We start from the raw sequence: 24,719 nt of genomic DNA on the forward strand, positions 1-24,719 counted from the left end.
TTTGCTTCCTGGTGCTCTTCCTAGACTCACCAGAATGTTCAGCTACTCATATTTTGCCCAAATCACTTGACACCTTCAGGTCTTAGTGTCTCGCTCTGTAAAATGGAGACCATAATGTCTACTTCTCAGAGATGTTCTAAGGATTCACTGAGAGCCCACACGGAGGCACTTGGCATGGAGCCATGCACGTAGTAGGCATTTGGTGAATAGTAATTTGCTTTCCCATGATAAATATTACAGATGAGAACAGTGTAGCCAGCAGGACAGCAAGCCTGCCACTCGGTCTAAGAGCAGCTCTCAATCTTTAGGGTGTGGAAGGGGCACAGTGGAGGTTTGGCAAAGTGTGGATTCCCAGGAGATTCTGACTCAGAAGGTATGGCTGTCCTGGGTACCTGCTCTCAACGGCTGTCCTGCGGTAACTCTACAAGCCAATTCTAGGGGTGGTGGTCCCGTGCTCCATTCTGAGAACTCCTGACCGAGCACTGCTTTTACACGAGTGGGTTCTACAGTTGACATCACACACATTTGTCACCCGTGCCAAATGCCCGGCTCACCACCGTTCAATCTCACTGCCGTAGGGGACTTACAGAAGCCAAGGGATGCAACTTGGACCCGCAGCCGTTAAGCAAACCGGAGGTCTAAAGAGTCATTTCCTAGCTGTAGAGAGATGACCTATAATATGTATTAACAGACTATATAGTGTATGCGTGAGCTATGGATTGAGAGACACCCAAAAAGTCAATTTATGTCATAATCAAGTAGGATGTTTCAACAATATCCCATTTCCTCACTGTTCAAAAGGTACACGTAAGCCACTCTGTTTGGCCTTTATTTGTGCACGTGGTGTATTTCCTGGAGAGGGCCAGACACACCTAGACACACCTAGCACCCTATGTCTCAAGCTGTGTCACCCTGATCATAGGTCTAGAGCCCTGAATGATGCCAGTTCAACTAATTTCCCTCTTCTGCGGTGGCTCAGACAGGCCTCGGCCAACTCTGTATCCCAAGTGCCAGGCAGGTTACTTTTGTGCCAGCACCTTAAGGCCTTTCCAGTATTCAGCTTTGTGTGTGTGTGTGTGTGTGTGTGTGTGTGTGTGTGTGTGTGTGTGTGAGTCCCTTCACTGCCTTTCCCTCATTTAGGGATGGCCCATTTGGGATGATGGGCATGTAACAGGAACAAGGAGAGCGCTACAGGCCTATCTAAATTCGCCAGCCTAAGCACCTGGGCTGTGCTGCTTTTACACGACAGCATGAGCCACGACCCGGCCCACAGGTGAGTAAGACACCAAGTGAATGACGTCAGCGGTATAAATGCACTTCTGTCCTGAGGGCTTTGGAGTGATTTCACACCCTGAGAGTCCTTGCAACCCAGAGCTTCAGAGTTGGAAAATACCTTCGTGAACAACTGATACCAGGTTGTGATTTTCCGACGGCGACACCAAGGCCCAGAGATGGGAACTCCTCACCCTCTCCCAGGTGGCAGCAGAGCTAAGACTGGAGCGAGTCCTCTGTTTTTGCGAAAGGAGGCATCTCCTCACTCCGTCCGCCCAGTAGCCCTCGGTGGTGGTGGTGGCGTGGGGGCGCACTCGGGGACGGAGCAAGGGGTGGGCCAGCCCCAGGGCCACCTACAAGGTGCTAACACCGCTCTGTGAGGCACAGAAAACGTCCTTGCTACCTTCCACCAACCTAAGGGGTACATTACTCCACGTGGAGTCACGATCGGTGGAAGTTCTGAAACCAGATTGGAGCCAGTGACCTCTTATCCAAAACGGGAAACCTGCCAGAGGCTGCCCACTGGGCTGGCTGGGCTTGAGAAATTATTAAGGAAACGTGAACGCAAGAAACGGGTGAAGTCTTGACCCTCATGACACAAAAAAACCCAGTGACCCTGGGTCAGTGGAAGGAAACGAATGAATCGATTTCAGGACAGGTTCCTATCGAAAAAGCAGTGCCTCCCTGATCCCATTGCATGAATACAGAACAAAGACTGAGAGCATCTGGTTTCGTACCCTGCGTAGAAAGTCTGGGATTCTGCTGAGCCGACCCGACACAGAGTTTGGTGGTCAGACTCTGGGGTCAGGCAGATACATCTGGATATGAATGCTGGCAATGTCCCTATCTAGCCACGTGGCATAGGGGCTGTCATTGCCCCCTCCCAGCCTCAGTTTCCGCATCTGTAAAGTGGGGATTAACAGTAATACAAACCCAACAGGTTGTTGTTAAGTTCAAAGAGAAAACGTCTGCAAAGAGCTATCAACTGGCCCTCAGACGCTCTAACTGTGCATGCAGTTCATAACTCAAAGCTAGAAGATCTTTCCCGTGAAAAAAGCAGAGGTCTTTCGGATTCTGTAGCTGTTTCTGTGGAGTGGCAGCATGTCCAGAACAAAGTTTACACCCAGGCAGCCTTGGGTTGAAATGTGGCTCTACCACTTATTGGCCGTGGAACTTGGGCAAGTTATGTAACATGAGCCTCAGTATTCTCATCTGTAAAATGGGGCTTATGACAGCACCCGCCTTCTAAGGTTAGAGGTGATGGTGATACTAGCTTCCTGAATGCACAAGGCACTGGGGATGCACAGGTGACTGTCCAGAGACCTTACTTATCTTCTGACGTAATAAATGAAGAGATGAGGAAATTCCCCCGCATTCACCTTCCCCGAACTAGAGCTCAGCACTGAGGTGCCGACAAAGAGGGAGGGTGGCTGATGTCACTTGCCCCTCGCTTTCCCTGTCTCCCTTGGGTGAAGGCCCAGTAGTGGTGAGCTCAGGGCAGAGCAGGAGAGGGAGCCTGGGCCTGCATGGGCCCACAGCTGCTGGCCTGGGCTTCTGAGCAGTGTGGGAAGAGGCCCTGACGCCCGGGCCTCTGGCAGTCAGGCATGTGGGGGGGTCCCCCAGGAGGGACGACTCAGTCTGGCAGCCACTCCACGCTGGCCTCAATCCATCGGTTGGCGCTCGGGCCCCGGGCGAAGGCGCTGCAGGGCGCCCACTGTGGAGCAAGATCCGGTTTGCCTTCAGGGACAAACCTCATATCCTAACAGGGGATGCAGATGAGGAAAGGAAAAAAAAATATAATGCCGCATGGCAGGTGACAAATGCTACCCCGGGGATCAGCAGTATGCTGGCGTCAGACTCCCAGATCTAGCACCTCTGAGCCTGGAGGCCTGGGGCTTGCTTAACCTTCCGAGGCCTCCATTTCCCCAGCTGTCAAATGGGCAGAACAACGGCCCCTGCCTCAGAGGTGGGAGAAAAGATCAGATGAGGAGCTAGGTCACCTTGGCACATAAATGCTCAGTAACGTTGCACGAGGCGGGGCTGAGGGTGAAGTGGGATGAATAGCACGGGCAGTGCCCCTTCCCTGTTAGCAAAGGATTCCCCTGAGAAAGGAATGCTCCTGGGAAGCTGGAGAGAGAAGTTGTGAGCTGAGTGAGAAGAAGGTCTCGTAGGCAGCAGGTGCCGTGGGCGAACAGGAAGCACAGACACTCAGGGCGAGAGGGGCCGGGCCACCTCTGGGCCCTGCAAGCCGGGTGCTCAGTCCAGCCTGGCTGCGGGCCCAGAGTGACAGGGACAGGTCGGCCCGCGGAAGCCGGACAGGCCTTGGGCGCCCGCGAGAGGCTGCAGCACGCCCCCGTCCCCGGCCTTCCAGAGAGGAAGCTCCACAGACATAATTGCACAGCGGGGTAGGGGGGCCACGGGGAGTCTTTTTTTTACACACTAAGTGGCATTCTCGGAGCCAAAGCAATGACCAGATTCGGAAGAGCAAGTGGGGTCAGGGTCTGAGGGGGGCTGACTTTCAGGAATGAATCTACTTCCTGTGGCGACTGAAGTCCCCAGCGGGGACCCTGCAGCTCCAGGGCACAAAGGTGCCTGGTGACAGCTGGGAACACAGCTCTGTCACAGGAGGAAGCCTCGGCCCTCCCCTCCCATGGCTCCTTTTTCACTTCCCCTGCTCAGCCCATTTTGCAGGCTGGGTAAACAAGTACCTGGGTGGGGGCGGGGCTTCCTCCTCTATTTCTGATTTCTTGTGAAAAACCTAAAAACTACAGTCACTCAAGAGAGGCATGGATACCTCCACTGTCGTGTTTTCTGGACTGCCCTGAGGAAAGCACTGGGCAAAGGGTCAGTGTGAGGTCTGGAGTGAAACACAATGATCCAGAAAGCTACAGATTCAACCGCAGGCTCAGGGGGAGAAGAACGGAAACGAGACGATGCATTCATGGAGGGCAGCACTGAGTGCCCATCAGGCTGCGGGGGAGATGCCGGGTCCAGGCGGGGGGATCAGACGTGGCGGGGGGACAGGGACAGAACCAGAGAGGCCCCGGCTGGGAGAAGAGGGCTCCGTGTGGCGGTGGACTCCTGCCTCTTTACTGCCACGACGAATTCCCATCCTTAAATGAAGTCACGGAAAATCGGAGCCAGCAGGTCAAATGTGGGGTCACAGTGATGACAATGGCCGCTAACCCCGGACCCAGGCCGACTTTACCTAATCCTCCCTCATCCCATAACGGAGAGGTGCACCCTCGTGCCTTTGTTTTACAGATAAGGAAAGTGAGGCCTGGAAAGTCAAGCAACTTCCTAGTGGTCATCAGTCCACCTTTGAGCCAGCAGGGCGGATCCTTCATTCACTCGTCCGGAGCCATGGGGACACGGGAGCGGAAGCCCAGCTCTCCGGCCTGGGAATTCCTCACAGTATACTCCATGCGGGCGTCCTCAAAGCACTCGCCACCGCGAACTGGACGTTTTGCGACTGGAGCATGGCGGTCTGGCTGGGAATATGGATGTCACCCAGGTGCCACACGGGAAGCGTTGGCTGGGCCTCAGCAATGGGACGGGGGTGCCTGCCGTGTGCCAGGCATCCTGCTAAGCACCTGGCAGCCACTATCTTGGTTAAACCTCATGATGACCTGAGAAGTGCTACCCACTTTACAGATGAGGAAACTGAGGTTCAGATGACTTAAACACATTATCTCCAGGCCCACACCTTGTGGGGCACAGATTTGACCCTGGAGGTCCAGTTCTGCAGCACGGACCTTCAGTCCATGCCAGTGACCCCCAGGCTGACTGCCTTCGTGGCCTCAGCCATTCCCATGGGGAGTAGCCTGGAGCGCACAGGCTGACCCTGCAGCCCCGCTCTACCTCCAAGGGGCAGGCACGGCTGCTGGGTGCACGGATCCCCGCCCCCAGCGAGGAGCACTGAACTGAACCCTTAGGAAGGAAGTGCTGATTAAATTCTCTTCCCCAGGTTGCTAAAAAAGTAGATCTTACAAGTTCTCTCCACAAGGGGAACTAAACCAAACACATATAACTGTGCCGACGGGTGTTATACTAGACCAATTATGGGGATCAATTCCCAACATATTCAAGTGTTGAATCAGTCATATACCTAAAACTAGTGTCACGTCAATTACACCTCAATTAAAAGAATAATAAATTCCCTTCCTGAAGTTGTTAAGGAGTTTAAAAAAAAATCCCGTAACTATTTGGTCAGGCAGCAGATCGTCTGTAAATGGTGTTGAGGGGAAATGAAATTTTCTTCTCAACAATTTCCATGAGTTTCAATTCTCTCAGCCACAGGGTATGGTTTCGCCTTCTGGTCTCTGAAGCCAGGTTTTGTTTCCATCAAGATCTGTGAGGAGGGCACCTCACAGCAGAGGGACGCATTTCTCCTGGGCTTTCATAAATTGGATTTTCGCGGTGGGTTATACTGCTTTCTAGCACATTTGACAGCTCTGTTTAGGGGCCTTAAGGGGCCCAAAGGATCCTTGTCTTCCCTGGGCCCCTGAGGGGAGTTCAGAATTTAACCAGCATTTCAAAGGGCTGCTCCGTGAAGCCCCCACTGGGCCAGCTTGGCAAAGCGAGGCCTTCAGCAGCACGAACACCTCACACAGGCTCGCGGCCGTCCGCACGGGCCTCCCAAGCTGCCTGGGATGTGGGGCCCGGCCCCTGGCCCAGCCCCTGCCCACCCTGCTTCTCTAGGCTCCGTCAGTGCGAGTGCTCTTCATCAGGCCAGAACCCAAAAGGGCGGGGCATTTGCTCGGAGTTTTATAGGAACTTCTAACCAGAAACATCTGGAAATCCAGAGGACTAAGCTGGATGCCTCAGGGCAAAGCTCCAGCTCAGCCAGGCTGGGCATTCGTTCGCTGTACGAGCTGGAGTCACTGGCCTCTTTCCCAGCAGCCTCCTCTGCGAACTGGCGCTGCCTCCTCCCGGCCACTCCCCCCGCCTTCCTTCCACTGCACACTCATCACACTCATTTCATTCTTGAGGTGGCTGAACCTTCTGTCCCTTCCTTGGTCATCACCTGTAATTGTCCCATAGGAATCTCGAACTCAAAATACTCAGGTCCCCTCCAGGGCACAGCTTTGACTCCGTTGTTTCTGTGCTGTAAGCCCCCAGTGAGTCTCCACCACCTTCCGAGGGGGTTCCGGGACTCCTGAGCTCAGGCCCTGTGTGCCCAGCCCCAGGCCTGCAGCACTTGGTCAGGAGTGCTGTGTTTGCCTGCACCTAAGGGACCTGTGAAGGCTGAGTCTTCTGCCCCGAAGCCCCACTCCTCACAGCTGCCCTTCCTGTGGACTCCTGCGGGCTTTCAGTAATCCCTGTACCCAACGTGGGGCTCGAACTCACGACCCCGAGATCAAGAGTTGCGCGATGCTCTTCCGACTGAGCCAGCCAGGCGTCCCTTCTGTGGGCCTTTCAGACCCGCCTTTATACCTCCCTTCTTCCAGGGTGGTATCTCTGACGACTGTCCTCAGGCTCGAATCAGTCAAGTCCCCCCTTCTGCTGCCCCCAGTCCTGGGCCTCCCTCTCGGGGCACGCGGGATTACACTTGGCATAACTGTTAACGGCACAGCCACCACCACCACCAGGACGACGGGTAGTTTTCAGGTGCTGTGTGCCAAGTACTGTTCTAAGTTCTTGCTGTGTAAGAACACAGTGCTGTGGGGCGGAGGACGGAAGGAACCGGGCCCTCGCCCCTGACCCCGGCAGAGTGAGAAATAAGGAGTTAGTACTTCGATCCCATTTTCCACCCTCATCCGTGCTTGGGTTCCACTCCTGCCCCTTGTTCGCTGCATGACCTTGGACAGGTTGTCCTCAGCCTCAGTTTCTGCATCTATAAAATGGTCTGCGGTGAGAAGGAAACAGGTGCCTGGAACTGCTGGCCCTGCACACGGGCCTTGCTCCTGGTCGGGCGGAGCCAACGCCCCCCCATCCTGAGACCACCATCCTCCTCCCATGGATGCTGGGGCTGGATTTCCCTCAGTTATGCGTCTCCGACCGCCTTGAAATACACTTGTGAAAATAACAGAAGTACTGAGCAGGCAGGCCCGCTTCTGTAAAGGAGCGCAAAGTCGACCAGCCCCCATGGTCTTGGCCATAGCCCGTGCCAGGTGCTTCTCGGCAAACCGCCGCTGGCAGGAGCCGGGCCCTCCCAGCTCCCCCGCACCCCCAACCCCCGATGTTTCTCCAGGGAGCTGCTGGCACAGGGAGAGGCCTTTTGCTTTCTTCAGAGGAGCTGGCCCAGCCCCGGAGCTGGTGGTGCGGAGAAGGGCACGTGCCCACCTTCCTGGGCAGCCCTACTGCTACATACTTGGCACCCGCGCCTTCACCAGGAGCATCTCATCGGAAAGCTCACATCACCTCCAAGCTGGCTTTTTGAAGAAACCCTTCCCCACTCCGGCCCCAAACCACCTCCTCCTGACTCCAAGTCTCAAATGCCGAGCTCCCCCCTCCTCAGAACCAGTGTAGAAGTCTCGCTGGGTTTGAATTCCTGCTCTGCCACTCAGCTGTGTGACCTTGGGCAAGTTACTCTCCCTCTCTGTGCCTCAGTGTCCTCATCTGTAAGGTGGCAACAGCGGCAGTGCAGGACTCACAGAATATGTAAAGCACTCGGGAGAATGCCTGAATATCTCATGTTAGATTGTCAGCCATTGTTACCATTATGTGACCCTGGCTCAGGGGGTCAGTCCTGCTCGGTGGGCGGGCTCAGGGTGCAGGTATGGGCATGAGGAAGCCCACCTGGCTTGAAAGTGTCCCCATGACCAGAGAAGGCCCCTTCTTGACATCCACAGCCCCAGTGTTACTTCCTCCCACAAAGTTCTCATAAACTTTCCCCTTCCTCCTTCTATCCCATGGGGAAATCTTGGGTTTGGAAATCTTACATCGAGCAAAAACCAACATCTGGCCTCATCGCCTCTACACGGGGTGCAGGATGCTTCTCACCAACACCGTCTTCTAGTTAAAGAGCCCAGTGGCAGCACAGCATTTGCGAAGGGCACACTTTCTGGAGCAGAGGGGCACAGGTTGGCTGGGGGTCCCCGCTGTGTGACTTTGGATAAGTTCCTTACCTGGTCTGGGCCTCGGTTCACTCACCCCTAACAGGACTGGTAACACCTACCACACACATGTGCACAGTGAGGATGAAACCAGATGGCCCATGTCAAGTTCAAAGCACAAGGCTGATGCCCTCTTTGTGGGTTGTGTGTCCAGAAACAAGTGCTTAACAAATGACTTAATAGACGTTTGGTTCTGGAGCGAAAGAAAGATTCTAATTCCTTTTGTCACTGCAAAAGGAATCACCATGTGTTTTGCCATCTGGTCTCCTTAGTGATTGGCAAGCCGGGAAGGAGGGTCCCAGAAAGACCCTGGAGGCTGGGGGCATCGATGGATGATGTCAATGCCCCGGATTCAGCACATGCCCCAGTGATGCCAGTGAGACGGGGATTTACCTGGCTGAGCTCAGGTTTTGATCCGGCCAGTGTTTCAGGAGGGACCTGGGGACCGCGTGATGTCAGCCGCTAACTATGCAAAGCTGTTTTCTCATCTAAGTCATGTGGGTGACGGTACGCCAGCCCATCCCCCTCCCTGGAGTCTCGCCAGTCGCCGACACCTCGGAGGCGGGGATGGAGAAGGGGTAAGAGAAAGGGGAAGGCTCAGAGATTGGGCAAGAAGTTTGATTTCTTGTGTGAAAGATGGATTTTTGGAAAGTTAAGTGAAAGACCAATGATCTGGTTTTCAGGCCACCTACACATGCCCCTGGGGGTTAAAATAGCCATTAAAATGTGCCATAGTCTGGATTTCCTGCCAAGATCTAATCACGTGCTGGGGAAGTTCTCAGGGTTACCACCGCTTTCTGTCTTTCCATAGTGGGCATGCGTGTGGAAAGCCTTGCTGGCTTCTAGCACATGGGCCAACGCAGGGCAAGCTACTGGCACAGCCTGGTGCACCTCCCTGGGACTCACAGACCCCCAGGAGGCCACCCAGGGCATGGACGTAACCCATGACTTCTGGCCACCAGCAGTGCCCTTCTCTCTCCTGGAGGAGCAGAGCAGAGAGGCAGGACCAGTTTCTGCCCTAGGCTGGGGCCTGGGGGGCATGCTGAGGCAGACCCGCCGTCCCCAAAATGCCAACAGAAGCCGGAGTCATTGTCGGGCCATAAGACCACGGGAGAGGCTCCGCACCTGTCTCCACAGCTGTTTCTGTCATGTCTCAGGCCAGCGCCAGGCGCTCAAAACTACCTGGTGAATGAACACCCCCCGGGGAAGGCTACGGTTTCATTCAAAACCATGTTTTGGAATCATTACACACGGGCTCATCGTCCTGGGGAAGAGAACGAACATTCTGGAAACCTTGACTTGGAGCGGGGGAAACCTGATGTGTTATTTCCGGAATCCCCTTAACCCTGATTGGTGGATAGGCTCATCTCTGATTATAGATGGGAACACGGAGGCTCAGAGAGGTGGGCAGTGGCTTACACGCAGCTTGCTTGTGCTTCTGTTTTAAAATGAGCCTCCAGGTGCCCCGGGGACCAGTCAGTTAAGTGGGGAAGTGTCTGACTCTTGACTTCAGATCAGGTCACGACTGAGCCCCGCATTGGACTCCGTGCTGACAGTGCAGAGCCTGCTTAGGATTCTCTCTTTCCTTCTCTGCCCCTCCCCTATTCATGCTCTCTCTCTCTCTCTCTCTCTCTCTCTCTCAAAACAAAAGGTCTCAGAGTCATAGCCTAAAAGCTCATTTACAGGACAGAACGTACTAGATTCTCCTCCTGGAGAAAGAAAAGCCTCCTTCCAGATCTGTTTTCTTTATACTTCTAACCTGAGCAGGACTTCCTCTCCAAGGTCTGAGTGTAGTTGAGAGCTACGTACCCGCAGAGGCCAGGAAATAATTCAATCTCTGGAGTGCACATTTGGGCTCCGGTTTGCTAGGGGACTGACCTTCCTGTTTTGTTTGCTGGGCTGCACTTGTTTTCCTGAGTGGGGGTCAGCCGGGTCTAGGTGATGGAGACACCCATCCTCTGCTCCTCGAAAGCCCGTGTGAACAGCGAACCAGCCCTCCGAGGAAGGTGCTGGGTCATCTGTGTTGTTTGGCCAATGTCAAGGCACATGCAGCAACGGGATGAAAAGGGTCAGGCGGCAAAGACTGGGTGCAGGAGGGCAGCTCGCAAGTGGAGATCAGGGGGCCGCGTGGGGAAGGACACGGCAGAGGTGCTGGAAGGCAGTGCAGATGAGACACTCACCCCTGCACCGGCACGGACACTGGGGAGTTGCAGAGGCACCCCAGAGCGTCACCTGCAACCCCAGGAGCCAGGAGGGCCCTTGGGGGGAACAAGTGCACCTTCCATCCCCTCCAGGGCAGCCTCGAAGTCAAGTGCTGGCCTCCCGCTAGAGACAGGCTGACCTGTCCCCATTCCCTCACAACGCAGCACATGCGATGCTCTTCTCACCACTCTGCCCTCCACCTGGAAGCCACCCCCCGAGCTCCACCCCTACTGCCCCTCTTATTTCAAGCCCTAACCAAGTGTGTCCTCCTCTGAGCCAGTCAATGAGGCACCCATTCCGTGCCACCTGTGTCCTGGACACACCGCTAGAATCACACTGGGTCACAGGAAGCTGCTTCACACCCGTTCGGGCCCCAGACCCCGAGCTCCCTGTGCTTCTAGACTTCTCTGTACTTAGCATGGGAGGCATTCAATAAATGGTTGCCGGGTGAAAAGCTGTTACCTGCTGATAACAATTATTTGCCCTGCTGTGGGCAAGCCCTGTAGCAAGGCTTCTGTGCGGATGACCTCAGAGAAACGCCGAGGTCAGCCCTCCATGGCGGGTACCATTCTTCCACCCATTCGAGGGAGACGCGAGGCCGTGTGGCCAGAGGTGTGGCCAGAGAGGTTATGTAACTGGTCTCAGTCACACAGTGAGCGAGTGGCAGAGATAGGACTCTCACCCGAGCAGGCGCAAGTGGCTCCTGAGCGTGCCAGCCACTGTGCGATGCTGCCTCTCCAGCAATGAGCAAAGCAAGTGCAGGGGGCATGGGGGGGTGCGGGGTGCTGTGGGGATCGGCCTACTCGGAACTGGGTGGAAGCGAAGTAAAAAGCCCAAGAGGCAGGCCCTGCTGCCGCCAATGTTTTTGGGGTGGCTTTGCTGTCATCTGACACCACCAGGCTCAACAGGTTAGGGGACCAGGCCTCCAGCTTGTTCAACCGTCTAGCGCTACTTAGAGCCCGGGGCTGGTTGTGGGGACAGGTGGTGATCAGGGAAGCGAGAGTGCGAAATCACCGACCCAGGCTGCCTGACACACAGCGCCGGACGGAGGCCAGAAGGGCTGCTTTCCCTCCCGGTCTAAGCCCCTGTCCCCCAGGCACCGCCCCAGCCAGACACCCCAGGGCTCCCCTGCCCTTCCTCATTCTAAGTCCAGCCTGCCCTTCATAGATCCGCCTCCCTGGGGGCATCCAGCTCACTTTGAACTTGCGAGCACACGGGTCACTGGCCAACAGAACCACTCACTCGTATGGTTCGGCACATCCATTTCTCACGTTCCTGCCACAATGCTGTTTGCTCTAAATCCCCGGACCTCAAACTTTAATTACCACAGGAATCCACAGGGCAGGTAAAGGGTGTGTACCTGCTTGTTAAAATGCAGATTCGGGGGCCCAGCTCCCCAGAAATCCAATCTGTGCCACAGGCCAGGAAATCTGCATTCTTAACCACTCACCCAGGGGACTCGCCTGGGAAGAAACAGTTTAAAACCTCACTGGTGAATTAGTGGATGAAAATAACCCTTTACATGTATATAGTTTCTCATAATTTGCTGGGCTCCTTACTTTTTCTCACTGGACTATCACAGCAAGTGATAAAATGGTCTGGACAGGAGGCTTGGGTACCACTGTCCAGATGAGAAAAGGTGAAGTTCAAAGAGCCGCTGGTCAGGGTGATAGAGCGAGTCAGACAGGAGGCAAGATCAGACTGCCCGGCTCTGTCAGTCCAGCCATGGGTCTGTTTGTCAGCATATCTAAGCCTCTCTGTCTCTCTTTCCCTTTTCTTTTTCTTGCTATTATTTCTCAAAATAATTCTAGATACTAAAAGTAATAACTAGGGATATACAGTAAGAGGAACATAAAAATTGTCCAAACTCCCATTTACCAGAGATAATTGTTAATGTTTTCGTGTATTTTTTCAGCTTTGTTCTTATGTCTTAATTGCTATTATACTGTTTCGTAAACCACATTTTCCAACAATTAACCAGAAACAAGGACAGTACTGCTTTAGTTGGTACTTGAAAGGAGAGAAAGACACGGGCTGTCTACCTTGTCCCTTCCTGTCCACTGCTACCCTCGGTGGACACTGCCCTTCGTGCTCTCTCCCCTCCTCTAGCAATTATTTTTTAAAGATTAAAAAACTGTTTTCAATGTTTATTTTTGAGAGAGAGAGAGAGAGACAAAGCATGAAGGGGGGAGGGGCAGAGAGAGAGGGAGACACAGAATCTGAAGCAGGCTCCAGGCTCCGAGCTGTCAGCACAGAGCCCGACGCGGGGGCTTGAACCCACGAGCCGCAAGATCATGACCTGAGCTGAAGTCGGACGCTTAACTGACTGAGCCACCGAGGCGCCCCTCTGGTACAGATGTCCAAGCTGCCGAGGACAGGACTTAGGAAACTAGAGGGGTCTCCACTGGTTTCTTGAACAACCCAGGGGGTAACAGCACACTGATGCTAGTACCTTCCCCAGGACACAGCAAAACGCAGAGCGCTCTGAAGAACTGGGAAGTGGGGACTCAAACTCCATCATAACGTCAGACAGAGGGGTGGCTGGGGTCTGGGCTTCCCGCTCCAGCTCTACCTCCCAACTTCTTGCTTCCGAAAGGAAAGAGGACTTGCTGGTGATGCAAACCGACCTCACTACTTTTCTTTCCTTCTTTTTAAAAAAGGAGCTCAGAGTTGAAGACAGTTTAATTGTTCCACAGATGCTTCTGAATTGACCAGACACTGTGTGGGCTGGGGCATCTCCTAACTGTAGGTATGTCTGACTTCCTCTTTACTTTTACTCTGAAATCCAGCGTGGTTCCCCAGGGCCCTGATTTACTTGTAGTCACAGCTTTGGGGAAATTTTAAGGCCAACTCTGAAGAGACTTGCAAATTAGTTCCTGCCAGACTTCTGAATAGCGACTGATTACAATCTCTAATTATTTTTAAAGGAACTACTTACTCAATTAGAGCGACAGCCCATGAATGGGACATGAAAATCCTTTTGATGGAGAGCAGTGAGAAATCATAGCTATTATTATTTTTATTATTATTATTGTTCTCTAGAATCATGTGATGTCTAGAGGCCATCAACTCGTTCAATACAAAATTTTACCCCAACACATTCCAGAAGGCATGGGCTCCCTATGCCTGGATCCACTTCTTCCCCTCTTTAACTTGCTGACTCCTGTAACGTCAGGACCTTACAATGTAATGCTTCCTGGGGGGACTTTCCTGAGCCTCTATGCTCCTCCTTCACTGCATTTCTGTGATTCTGTGACCACTTGTTTGTCCTCTATGCATGTTGTGTTCACCATTCTGTCTTCAGCACCTAGAAAATTGCCTGGCACATAGGAGGTGTTCAACAAACACCTATTCAATAAGACCAAATAAAAGGGACTGAAGAGGCAGTCGATTAAGCATCAGACTCTTGATTTCGGCTCAGGGCATGATCCCCGGGTGGTGGGATCAAGCCCCGTGTTGGCTCCGCACTGAGTATGGAGCCTGCTTAGGATTCATTCTCTCTCTCTCTCTCTCTCTCTCTCTCTCTCTGCCATTCTCCCCTGCTTGTGCTCTCTCTCAAAAAAGAAAAAAAAAAAAGTTTAAAAAAAGGGACTGGGGAATGTAACATTTCCTCCTTGGGTTCTGAGTCTAGATTTCAATCGAAACTTGATTATAAAAGCACACTAACTCATTCATTCATTCATTCAACAAACATTTAGGCATCTGTAGCATGTCAGGTGGCAGTCTGGCTGGCTCAATCTCATCACCTCCAATCCATCACCATCCAAGATACCGCCCCAGGGTGTGTGGTGCACCTGCTCCCCAGAGCCACCTACTCCCACTGGCCATTCTGTTGGGTCCATAGCCCCGCAACGTCAGGCTTGGAGGAGGGAATTTCTGTTTGCACTGGTGTAACTCCAGTCAGCTGAGCAGCTGCGCCACATCTATTGCTCTTCGAAGTGTTGAAAGGAATGAGCTAGGAGCAGGGTCTTCAAGGGTCTTCAACATAAGACCCTGAGGGGTGTAACATAAGATTTGAACAATCAAGATCTTAGGAACCCCAACAATTGGCAGGGAGTGGGGGATAGACACCATTCGTTCTAGAAAATTCTAAAAATGTAATTTGTCATTGCCATGTCTACACCATCAACTTGGTGGGCGAGGAGGGGAGGTGTGGCCAGATAAATGCTTATCTGTTTCCTTCTAAATCCCTAGAGACCTACCTGCTCATAATGACACTGGTCGTCTGAGGTAACTTGGTGGATCAGACAAAACTGCAAGTGGGCAAAATTGTCCTCCTTCATTACACTAACCATCTGACGCATCCTAGATGTGCTGCTAATATCTTCTCTATTCTACCCACCAGGTTTGCCTGCCCCACATCCTTCTCCTTCAGGGCCCTGAGTTCGGCTAGACAGATCGGGAGATGGTTGAGACATGGCAAACCTCGCTAATGGCACACACTCCGTTCGGCAGTGTATTCTGCTCATACCTAAGCCCATGACTAGAACATTCTTGAGAAATTGTACTGTAATGTCTCGGCAGATTTACAGCAGCCTTGAACTGCCCCCCCCCACCCCCCCATCCTCCCCGCAAGTCCTAGCCCATGACACCAATACACCGGGCTTGCCCTTCCTAGACAGCGCCATTCTGGAGCAGGGCTGCTGAGCTCTGTCCAACTGGGGGTGGCACGGGGCGCGTAGAGATGGGAAGGCAAATACATGCCACCCCTCTCATCTTCCACTCCCGCTGGCCCAACATCACTGGGATTCTCCGGTTTGCTTTGCGGAAATGGCCCATTTTTAGTTCGCCCCAGCAGGTACTAATCCCAGCCCTCTGGTTTATGCCACAGCCTTCTAATTACAAGCCCCTTAGGTTTCCATCTTAACCCAGCTGCCTCCCTTTCCTCTCGGAACACACTGAGGGGCAGGTCCAGCGTCGGCCTCGAGCCTGGACTCAACACCCGCGGGACACGCAGTATGGTCTTTGCTGGTCACGGAGACCACCCAGAACCCAACTGCTAAACGGTCTGTCAGATAATGAAAAGGACAAAATCTCCTTTGAACTTTGAAGCCGGACTTGAAACAAAGGATGAAACAGTCTCTGGGCACGTAGTTTGCTCAGGGTTTTAGATGAGACACCAAGGACCCCGCATGAAATCTGTAATTATTTCTCTCTGCCGCGAGGGGAGGGGGCATATTTGTTTCATTCAAGATGGCAGTCGCAGCGTGGTGAGGAAGATAGTCCATGGACTGCTTCCATCGGCCTCTGGGATGGCCCCACGCAGACGGCCCCACCCGGATTCACCTGCCCAGGGATAACCCATCCGCGGAGACTTGACCTTGCTCGCCCCCAGCCACCTCCAAAGGAATCCTGGTTTGTAGAGGATGGTAAGAACACGGGTACGGGGAGACCAGGGCAGGAAGTCAGGCTCTGCCACAGAATGGCTGTGTGACCCTGCATATGTTACTTAGCTTTTCTGAGTCCTGACAGTCATTAGCCCAGCGGGGAAAAGAACCCTTGTTTCTCACACTGAGCATTAGCTGAGAAGACCTATGTGGGTGTCCTGCGCTGGGAGACATGAGGGAGGCACACTTTAGAATTAAAAAAATATATTAACAGCTTTGTTGAGGTATAATTTACACTTTTGATTTTGAAAGCCACCTTAGAACTGTCTGATCCAAGGTAGAGCTGAGGAAACAGAGACCCAGAGGGGTGCAGTGATTTGCCCAAGGTCACACAGCATATTGTAGCAAGGCTGGGAGAGAGGCCAGGGCTTTACACTGTTGTCTTCCTGTTCCGGCATTACGGCCTAACACTCGCTACGTACATGGTCATCTTTAATTCATAAAGGAACCAAATCCACGAGAATAACTGAAGAAGAGTTACCTCTGATTGAACCCGCACTGTGCTTGGACTTTACAGGTACTACTGTTTCAAGTTTTACCATTTCATGAGGAAGGTGCTGTTATCATCCATATTTTAAGATGCAGAATTGAGGGGCGCCTGGGTGGCTCAGCCAGTTGAGCGCCTGACTAAGGCTTGGGTCATGATCTCGCGGTTTGTAAGTTTGAGCCCCATGTCGAACTCTGTGCTGACCTCTCAGAGCCCAGAGCCTGCTTTGGATTCTGTGACTCCCTCTCTCTCCGCCCCTCCCACACTTGCGCTCTCTCAAAGATAAATAAACGTTAAAAAAAAAAAAAAAAAGATGCAGGGGCGCCTGGGTGGCTTAGTCGGTTAAGCGTCCGACTTTCACTTAGGTCATGATCTCGCGGTTCGTGGGTTAGAGCCCAGCGTCGGGCTCTGTGCTGACTGCCAGCTCAGAGCCTGGAGCCTATTTCGGAGTCTGTGTCTCCCTCTCTCTCTGACCCTCCCCTGCTCACGCTGTCTCTCTCTCTCTCTCTCTCTCTCTCTCTCCTGGAAATAAATAAAAATATTTAAAAAAAAAAAAAAGATGCAGAATTGAGGGCCAGAGAGCTGAGTAGCTTGCCCCAGGTCACACAGGTATCTGATGAGTCTGACATCAGAACCTGCATCCCTAATGCTGACACCCTGCACCACCTGTAGTTCTGAAGTGCAAAGACACTGGGGCACGAGACCATGATGGCCTCGCACGGACGCTTGCCAGATTTAGCAAATTCAAAACACTACCGGGATTGGAATTTCAGATAACTTTAGCATGGGTGTGTCCCAAATATTGCATGGGCCATACTTATACTAAACATCGTTCATAGTTTATCTGAAAGTCAACCTTGGGTGTCCCGTATTTATCTGTCAGCCTTACGGTAATAGGATGCGTTCCTCGAGGCAAGCCACGTTGCCTCTTCTGGTGTCTGTTTCTCTCCTGTAAAAGGACAGGACTGACCCCAGCTGAGCTCCAGGGCTCCGTAACAGAGGCCACAGGAGGGAAGGGCAGAGGGGTTTCCCTGGTGACCACTCTAAGCAAAGACCAGCCCAGGAAATCTACACTGAGGCTGCAAGGGTGCAGGACAAGGCCTGAGGGCAGGTCCCTGCTCCTGGCAGCTTCTCTCTGACCCTTGGGGACAAAGGCTTCCGTAAGACACAAGCTCCCTGGGCAGTGATGCGAGAAGAAAACCACCCAGAGTTCGTGTGCGCACGTGTGCGTTTAAATTGCAGCACAGTATACGTGACACAAAATCTGCCACCTTATCTGTTTTTAAGTATACAGTTGAGCACCATAAAATGTAGTCACGTTGTTGGGCACACACCACCACCATCTCTGGGAATGTGTCATCTCCCCAAACCAGAAGTCTGTCTCCCGTGAACACACCCAGGCCCTGGCACCCCCTGGCACCCCGTCTTCTACTCCCTTTCTGAACCCGAGGGCTGCAGGTCCTTTAGATGGTGGAGTCAGACAGTACTTGTCCGTCTGCATCTGCCCTGTTGCACTTTGCAGAATGTCACCAAGGTTCAGCGTGTGTCACAGAATCTCCTTCTGTTTTAAGGCTGAACAGAGGTTACTTTATGTCCTTTTCTCTCTCCGGGGAGGAGATACAGAAAACAGCCCGATATACCCACTCAGTCTTCCTGGCTCTGAGGATGGAGCCCCTTTCCAGGGAGGGCTGCTGAGGTCACAGCCATCGGGGGGTCCTGGGGGCAGGACGACTGAGCTAGCCCCCTCCCCCGCATCTAGCCTGGGCCCCCGTGGGTTTATAGGACTCCCCGCTTCCCAGGAGGCACTTCTCTCCACGCCAAAGGCCTTGGCAATAAGCCAGAGGCAGATATATGAGGCACTCCAAGGAGGTTTTATTTCTGCTCTAACGATACAACTGAAACAGGGAGTGATTTATGGAGGGCGAGCGCTGGGGAGTTGGGACAGAGCAAATTCGCGCTTGGCAGCAGGCGGCCACAGGCAAGGGCAGTGCCGGCTCTCTGGACAGCCTGTCCGTGCCTCAGTTGTACCATCAGTAACGGTGCCAACAGGGAGCACCCAGAGGGAGGGTCCGACGCTTTGTCAACCACACGCCCCAGTTCCCAGCAGACAGTAGTCAGTCATGTCAGGCGCCTGTTTTCTGGAAGGCGGGGTGAGGTGGTGGTGCGCAGAAGGCAAAGCCCCAAATCGGACGGGAGCGTTGGGAAGTCTGTTAATAGGCTTCAGGGGACAGGATTCACCTAGATTAAAAAGAAGACTTGTTCTGCAAAAATCAATTAAACAAAACAGGGGAATCCGACAAGCTCTCTGCCTCAGGGGTTTGAATTCGGTGAGATGCCCACAGTCTGCTCTCTGGGCCAGTGGGGTGTCCACGTTCCTCCCTGGAAACACGCAGGTGCACTAAGGAGGAGACTGCTCCCTGGGTTCAGAGGGTCTGAACCCCCAATGTTTGGCTGGGCATTTCATTTACCAACGACTCTGGGGTTTTTTGACAAAAACACATTTATCTCCAACAGCTGTCCACGGGCTGCCTCAGAAAGAAGACCCCGGTACTCAGCAGAGTGGAGAGATTTTCTGCTCACCTCCCCACTCAACGCTTGTGCAGGCACTGCCTGTGAGCATCACCCCACCTTGAAGACGGGTGGCTGGCCTCCTGGTCCCAGAGGAAGGGAAGAGAAAGGACACTGCTTGAGCACCCACTGCATGCCCTGGTCTTGTGCTTGCCATTCATCTCTGGGTCCTGCCTCTGCTGCTACCTCTTGCTGTGTGACCCTAGACAAGTTGTGAACTTCTCTGTTTTCTCACTGGCCGTTGGGAGACCTTCATGAGTAAAAGCACAAAGTGCTTACCACAACATCTGGGATACTGTAAACATTCAAGAAGCATCAGCTCTTATTATCTCGCTGCAAATAAAGTCCTGATATGTGTCCACTGCCTTGTTATCGTTCTGATTAATACTGCTGGCTGCCAGCACAACTCCTGTGGGGGGTGATCCAACCCTCAAGTCACAGATAAGGAAACTGAGCCTCAGCGAGGTTGCACAGGGCTGGAGGGGGGGACTCGGACCGGGTGTGTCTGACTCCTTTGGAAGAATCTCATGGGGAAATGTCTGCCCCAGCAAGGTCTGACCAGGCTCCCCAGCACCACAGCCCTGAGAACTGAGGGCCGAAGGTCAAGAAAGGCATTAGCCTTCACCCAGGGGCACACGACCCCTTCCTGTAATACACTTCGGTTTGTCAGTGGCAGGTGTAGAACTCTGAGGCGGCTGATGTGGTTAGAGTTCTGTAAAGACGCTCTCTCCATCTCAGCCTCCGAAAGGTCTGGGCTAGCTTTTCACAATGTTTCCCTGCCAGGGTTTTCGAGAAAAGCCCTGAGTATCAGGGGAAAGCGGAGGGGGAGGGTCTGTAGAGGAGGGAGGGACTGTCTTTCCTTCCAAAAGATGTGGGCAAAGAGCCCTGACAGAGAGGCTGAAGAAGAGGCCCGGAGGCAGGAAGACAGAGGTACCAGCAAGCAGCCATTGGAGCCCATCATCTCCCACAAGTAGGGACTGTGGCACTTCACAGGTAAAATTCGTCTCCACCACTTTTAGGGGCATTGGGAAGTCATGAATCATCCACTTGAAACAGACGCACGTATGCCGTGTCATAAAGCAAATTTAGCCCACCCAATACCGCAGCAGACTCCAGTATGAGAAATATACGAACAGCCATGGCTGGGAGAGTGCTAGGCATCTTGAGCTTCCTTAGCAGCCAGGGTGTAAAGGCAAATGTGATGGGGCATGAAATCTTCCACCTCTGATGAAATTGAAAACGCTCAGGAATGAGAGTTGATACGGGACTGGGTGTAGGCTCTGAAGCTTGCAGACCTTGTGACCTCAGGCAATACTCAAATCTCCCAATTCCTCAGTTTCCTTACTGTAACAGTTTCCTCTTAATCACACCTTTGTCATTTGTGTCAAATAAGACAGGTATGTGGGGGTGCTCTGCAAATAATAAAATATCTCACGCCAATCTTACTACCGATTGTGAAGTAGTTATATTATTTCTTCAGAAGAAATAAGCTTTTTTTCAGTGCCAGTTGTTTTTATGGTATAGTTTGTAAAACATTCCGTCACACGACTCCTTCTACAAGGGCCACTGGATAATGGAACAGACAGCTGTAATGAGCACCATTTTTGAGCATCAGTTAGGTACCAGACACGTACTTACACCCGTTTGAGTTTGAATGAGTTAATAAGCAAAACCACTTAACTTCATTTTGCCTTCACAGACATTCCAGATACGGGCACTATTCGTATTCCTAATTTTCTAGAAATGGAGACACCGTGACATGGACCGGTCGTATTCTCTTCCCCACGAATGCGGCACTGGACCCATGCGGAAATGAAGGCTCTGGACTGAAGGCACTGTTTTGAGGTGGCTGTATGGGGGGGGGGGGAGGGGGGAGGCAGGCCGACAGATACACAGAAGTAAGCAGCAGAGATTCAAGCGTCCAGAGAGGGTGCTGTGGAGTCACAGCCCAGTCCCGAAGGGATGGGGGCGGGGGCGGGGGCGGGGGCGGGGGCAGGCACAAACCCAAAGCCCTTTCTGCCCCAGGTTCATCCTTCAGCACATTCCCTTTCTGTCTTCGCAGGACGGGACAGGTCCCTGCCCTTTACGAGCAAGAACGGATGGGCGGCAGATCCTGGGAAACAAGAGTGGCGGGGAGCCTCGGGGGGCAGGCAGCGGACGGTGCGCCAGATGGCACCTCTCCCCGTCCCTTGTGCTCCTCGACCCCCCGAAACGCTGCACCCACGAACCCAGGCTCATTCAGGGAGGCAGGGGGAGACAGACGCCCGGTCTAGAACATGGACGGCCCTTTAAAAAAGCCCCAGAGTGAAGCGGCATCTGTAACTGTGCCCCACACTTCCTGTTTGTGTGAACTTGTTTTTTTTCCAATTAGAGAGCTGCTCCCTGATGCTCTCCGATTTTTTTCTTCTTTTTTAATTGAATAGCAAATCAAGAGGAGGGCAAAGGAAAGCTCGCGGTGTTCTCCTCCCTCAAAGGCCAAGCATCTGCTGGCTTTGTGCGGTCTTGGCTGCCGACCACGGCATTCCGGGCCGTTGGAGATGAATACCTGCGACACTGCGCCTTCGCGGGAAGTGGGTGTGAGGCGGCCGCGGCCCTGGGGAGGCCCCGGGGTGAACGTGGCTGCGGGCCTGCCTGGCAAGGGGCCTTGCAGGACGACGGTCTGGAAGGGGGGCTGCACGGCCGCCCAGAGGGGACAAGGGACACACAACCAGAGGCGCACACACCTCCCAAATAAAGGGCAGTGACGGTTGCCCAAGTCCCCGGAAACCGGGGTGAAGCGTCCGTCCCACGTTGGTGTCACGAATCCCGGCTGTGCCCCCCGCTGTTGGGAGGACACGGGCAAGCTTACTGAAGCTTCCTCGTCTGCGGCAAGGGGAGTGCACGGCACCCACCACGTGGGACTGTGGAAGAAAACCAGATCGCGTGGGTAAAATGCTCGGCACACAGTGGGCCCTCGAGAAGTGGGAGCCGGTGCTCAGTATCCAGCCGGCCCTGCCTGCCCCCTGGGCATGATTCAGGAGGAAGCGGGTATCCTGGGGCCCTTGACGCCTCCAGCAATGTTTACCAAACCAGAAAAGTCTACTCATCCAAATTACAAAAAGCAACATGTTTACAAGGCGTGTAGAAAAGCCTGGAAGGCAGCAAAGATCTGGAGGGAAGGGTTTATTCCAGAGGTTAGGGAGCATGCAGCAATTCCTAAACCATTTTCACTTTGGTTCCAGGAAGTGGGCGCAAGGCAAAGAAAGCTGTGAGCTGGACAGCCGGACAGCTGGACAGCCAGACAGCCGTGCAGGAAGTGGCTCAGGCCCCAGGGCTTGTGGGGCTCCCAGAGGAAGGGGAGCCTGTGAGTCCCCTCCAGCCATGCCCTCCCCGAGCACCTCCAGGTACCGGCCACCTCCCCGGGCCTGCTGGCCACTCGGCCCGTCTTCCTTCTGGAGAACACTCTAAATGAGAAGTCCTAGCTAAAAAGGGGGTGTTTATAACTTGAAAAGTGCTGATATGCCAACTAGTCATTTGCCCTGAAGTAGGCATTAGCTAGAGCAGCATTTCTTGGAATTAAAAAAGGACTATGAATAGACTCTTATGCTAGGTCTGCAGTCAGAGGCCTCCAATTAATGGCATGAAGCCTGCGTTCCTGTCGGATGGGAGCCAGCATCACGCGCGCGTGCGTACAGGGCTGTGTATGTGTGTGTGTGTGTGTGTGTGTGAAAGAGAGAGAAAGAGAGATACAGACAGGAGAGGGAGAAAATGAATGAATGGTGAATGAGGGGACAGTGGATGGATGTACTTGAAGGTACACTAAGAATAATGGCCAGCCTGTTGTCTTCCAGAACAAATGCAATGGGCCACTTTGAATCTCAAGCCGTCACTTAGAGATGCCATGGATGGCCTAGAAAGCAGTGCGTCGGTGCGGGGGGGGGGGGGGTCTGGCACCAGGGTTCCCCTGTTTGGGAGCCGCTGCAGCCAAGTCCAAGTCTGCCCCAAGTGAGGCAGGACGGCCGAGGAGGTCAGAGTCGGAGTCGCTCCCATTGTGTACCCTCGACCTCAGTGGATGAGGACTGTGACGGTGTTTACCATTTGCTTTCACACTTGGCCTCTGCAAATCAGCCAGAGCCAGCGTCAGACACCTGCTTAAAATGGGGACTTGCCATCCTCGAGGCCAGAGGGACACCTTGGGGGCCACAGTCATAGGGACATCTTCTCTGAGACCTTCCCCATTCCCTGTCATTTTGGACGCAGCATAGAACATGTCAAAAAGACTGCCTGCATCCTGAATCCGGTCCACCGCCTCGCAGCTCTGTGACTTTGGGCACGTCACCCCAACACTGTGCCTCAGTGCCCTCGTCTGTAAAATGGTAAGGAATGATAACCGGTGCCTTACCACCTCCCTCATGAGTCCTTGTGAAGGTCAACAAGTGGATAGATGTGAAGGGCTGGCACCGTGCCCTGCACACGGTTAGCTCCAGGAAACCTTTGTCTTACCATCCCCCATAAGGATCGGGTAAAGCTCAGGGTCCGTGCTGGTCCCTGAGCCCCATGGGGGCAGGGGGCCCGCCCGTCCTGTACACAGCTGCGTCCCTGGTACCGAGTGCCGGCTCTGACACATGACAGGGTCTCAGAAAGCATTTGCTGGAAGGGTAGACAGAGGTAAACATTACTACCCCTCCCAAGGACAGGGGTCTCCAGATGCCACTGAGCCCTTTAGGGGGTCAAGGCCCAGAAGTCACCCCAGAAGGAAACGTCTGGGGCTGCTCTACTTTCCTACGGCTGCTGTAACAGATCACGACACGTTGAGTGGCTTAAAGCAGCACGAACTTACATTTTACAATTCTGGGGGGCAGAAGGGTGACAGGGGTCCCACTTGGCTGAAATCAAGGGGATTTATGATTACACTGGGCCCACCCAGATAACCCAGGAAAATCATTCTTAATTAGATGATTAGCAACTTTAATTCTATCTGCCACCTTAACTCCTTCCTCCTTTGCCAGTTAACAGAGCATATTCCCAGGTCACAGGGATTAGGACGTGGACATCCCTGGGACCATTGTTCTGCCTGTCACACGGGCTTGCAGGCTGTTGGGAAACCTAATGCAGACACTCCCTATTTAAGTGCTCCAAACTGTTTTTGGAGGGCAAACTTCTTTCTTAAAAAATTTTTTCTTCTGGGGTGCCCGGGTGGCTTAGTCGGTTAAGCGTCCGACTTTTGCTCAGGTCATGATCTCGCGGTTCGTGGGTTCGAGCCCTGTGTCGGGCTCTGTGCTGACTGCCAGCTCAGAGCCTGGAGCCTGTTTCAAAGTCTGTGACTCTCCCTCTCTCTGACCCTCCCCTGCTCACGCTGTCTCTCTCTCTCCCCTAGAAATAAATAAAACATTAAAAAAAATTAAAAAAAATTTTTTCTTCCTTCCTTCCTTCCTTCCTTCCTTCCTTCCTTCCTTCCTTCCTGAGAATCTCTATACCCAATGTGGGGCTAGAACTCACAACCCCGAGGTCGAGTCCCATGCTCTACTGACTGAGGCAGCCAGATTCTCTAGAGTGGGCAACAGGTACCAGTAAAATGAGACTTAAAGCGTAAGAGCCCAGAATCAGAGTCAGGACATGTTCATGGAGCCCCTCCCGTCCGCTGGGGCAGGGCATTCACAGTATTCCTACCATTCACAGCCAGTCTCCTTGAGCACTCACTTCCTGAAAGGCACTCTACCCAGTACAAGATGTCCATTCCCTCACTGAATCCTCACGACGACCCCC

General features: G+C 53.2%; 1 protein-coding gene and 1 long non-coding RNA gene across 3 annotated transcripts in view; one reads left to right on the forward strand and one right to left on the reverse strand.

Moving 5' to 3' along the window:
• Positions 1-19,316, forward strand: part of LOC120245714 — a 64,180-nt gene extending 44,864 nt beyond the window's left edge. The window contains exon 4 of the long non-coding RNA XR_005531854.1: positions 18,921-19,316. This is a non-coding gene — a long non-coding RNA (uncharacterized LOC120245714). The remainder of the gene's footprint in view (positions 1-18,920) is intronic.
• The window catches only part of CHST11 (carbohydrate sulfotransferase 11), a 267,274-nt gene that overhangs the window by 16,805 nt on the left and 225,750 nt on the right, over positions 1-24,719 (reverse strand). The window lies entirely within an intron of this gene.

Source organism: Hyaena hyaena, unplaced genomic scaffold, assembly GCF_003009895.1.
Source record: "Hyaena hyaena isolate Hyena2069 unplaced genomic scaffold, ASM300989v1 scaffold_432, whole genome shotgun sequence".
Taxonomy (NCBI): Eukaryota; Metazoa; Chordata; class Mammalia; order Carnivora; family Hyaenidae; genus Hyaena; species Hyaena hyaena.